We start from the raw sequence: 2500 nt of genomic DNA, 5'->3' as shown, positions 1-2500 counted from the left end.
GGTTGTTTTGTCTGTGTGGTCTTCAGAGCTATCTGATGGCTGTTTTGTCAGTGTGGTCTTCAGAGCTATCTGATGGCTGTTTTTTTTCAGTGTGGTCTTCAGAGCTATCTGATGGCTGTTTTGTCTGTGTTGTCTGTCCGTGTTGTCTTCAGAGCTTTCTGACGGCTGTTTTGTCACAGTTGTCTTCAGAGCTATCTGATGGCTGTTTTGTCCGTGTTGTCTTCAGAGCTATCAGATGGCTGTTTTGTCAGTGTTGTCTTCAGAGCTATCAGATGGCTGTTTTGTCAGTGTTGTCTGTCCGTGTTGTCTTCAGAGCTATCAGATGGCTGTTTTGTCAGTGTTGTCTTCAGAGCTATCTGATGGCTGTTTTGTCAGTGTTGTCTTCAGAGCTATCAGATGGCTGTTTTGTCAGTGTTGTCTTCAGAGCTATCAGATGGCTGTTTTGTCCGTGTTGTCTGTCCGTGCTGTCTTCAGAGCTATCTGATGGCTGTTTTGTCTGTGTTGTCTGTCCGTGTTGTCTTCAGAGCTATCTGATGGCTGTTTTGTCAGTGTTGTCTTCAGAGCTATCTGATGGCTGTTTTGTCCGTGTTGTCTTCAGAGCTATCTGGTGGCTGTTTTGTCAGTGTTGTCTTCAGAGCTATCTGGTGGCTGTTTTGTCAGTGTTGTCTTCAGAGCTATCAGATGGCTGTTTTGTCCGTGTTGTCTTCAGAGCTATCAGATGGCTGTTTTGTCCGTGTTGTCTTCAGAGCTATCTGATGGCTGTTTTGTCAGTGTTGTCTTCAGAGCTATCTGATGGCTGTTTTGTCCGTGTTGTCTTCAGAGCTATCTGATGGCTGTTTTGTCAGTGTTGTCTTCAGAGCTATCTGATGGCTGTTTTGTCAGTGTTGTCTTCAGAGCTATCTGATGGCTGTTTTGTCAGTGTTGTCTTCAGAGCTATCAGATGGCTGTTTTGTCAGTGTTGTCTTCAGAGCTATCAGATGGCTGTTTTGTCAGTGTTGTCTTCAGAGCTATCTGATGGCTGTTTTGTCAGTGTTGTCTGTCCGTGTTGTCTTCAGAGCTATCTGATGACTGTTTTGTCCGTGTTGTCTTCAGAGCTATCTGATGGCTGTTTTGTCCATGTTGTCTTCAGAGCTATATGATGGCTGTTTTGTCCGTGTTGTCTTCAGAGCTGATGGCTGTTTTGTCACAGTTGTCTGTCCGAGTTGTCTTCAGAGCTACCTGATGGCTGTTTTGCGCGTGTTGTCATCAGAGCTATCAGATGGCCGTTTTGTTAGTGTTGTCTTCAGAGCTATCTGATGGCTGTTTTGTCAGTGTTGTCTGTCCGTGTTGTCTTCAGAGCTATCTGATGGCTGTTTTGTCCGTGTTGTCTTCAGAGCTATCTGATGGCTGTTTTGTCAGTGTTGTCTGTCCGTGTTGTCTTCAGAGCTATCTGATGACTGTTTTGTCCGTGTTGTCTTCAGAGCTATCTGATGACTGTTTTGTCCGTGTTGTCTTCAGAGCTATCTGATGACTGTTTTGTCCGTGTTGTCTTCAGAGCTATCTGATGGCTGTTTTGTCCGTGTTGTCTTCAGAGCTATCTGATGGCTGTTTTGTCTGTGTTGTCTGTCCGAGTTGTCTTCAGAGCTATCTGATGGCCGTTTTGCGCGTGCTGTCATCAGAGCTATCAGATGGCCGTTTTGTTAATGTTGTCTTCAGAGCTATATGATGGCTGTTTTGTCTGTGTTGTCTGTCCGTGTTGTCTTCAGAGCTATCTGATGGCTGTTTTGTCCGTGTTGTCTTCAGAGCTATCTGATGGCTGTTTTGTCAGTGTTGTCTTCAGAGCTATCTGATGACTGTTTTGTCAGTGTTGTCTTCAGAGCTATCTGATGGCTGTTTTGTCTGTGTTGTCTGTCCGTGTTGTCTTCAGAGCTATCTGATGACTGTTTTGTCCGTGTTGTCTTCAGAGCTATCTGATGGCTGTTTTGTCCGTGTTGTCTTCAGAGCTATCAGATGGCCGTTTTGTTAGTGTTGTCTTCAGAGCTATCTGATGTCTGTTTTGTCTGTGTTGTCTTCAGAGCTATCTGATGGCTGTTCTGTCCGTGTTGTCTTCAGAGCTATCTGATGGCTGTTTTGTCTGTGTTGTCTGTCCGTGTTGTCTTCAGAGCTATCTGATGGCTGTTTTGTCAGTGTTGTCTTCAGAGCTATCAGATGGCTGTTTTGTCAGTGTTGTCTTCAGAGCTATCTGATGGCTGTTTTGTCAGTGTTGTCTGTCCGTGTTGTCTTCAGAGCTATCTGATGGCTGTTTTGTCTGTGTTGTCTGTCCGTGTTGTCTTCAGAGCTATCTGATGGCTGTTTTGTCAGTGTTGTCTGTCCGTGTTGTCTTCAGAGCTATCTGATGGCTGTTTTGTCAGTGTTGTCTTCAGAGCTATCTGATGGCTGTTTTGTCAGTGTTGTCTTCAGAGCTATCTGATGGCTGTTTTGTCAGTGTTGTCTTCAGAGCTATCTGATGGCTGTTTTGTCC

The 2500-nt window shown here is 44.9% G+C and overlaps 1 protein-coding gene across 1 annotated transcript in view; it reads right to left on the bottom strand.

The window, feature by feature from the left end:
- LOC143283312 (glutamate receptor ionotropic, kainate 2-like) overlaps positions 1 to 2500 on the bottom strand; it is a 609057-nt gene that overhangs the window by 460632 nt on the left and 145925 nt on the right. The gene's annotated exons all lie outside the window — the stretch shown is intronic.

The sequence above is a fragment of the Babylonia areolata genome, chromosome 6 (assembly GCF_041734735.1).
Source record: "Babylonia areolata isolate BAREFJ2019XMU chromosome 6, ASM4173473v1, whole genome shotgun sequence".
Lineage (NCBI taxonomy): Eukaryota > Metazoa > Mollusca > Gastropoda > Neogastropoda > Buccinidae > Babylonia > Babylonia areolata.
Note: the sequence above shows the minus strand (reverse complement) of the source record. Positions and strands in the feature narration are given on the sequence as shown.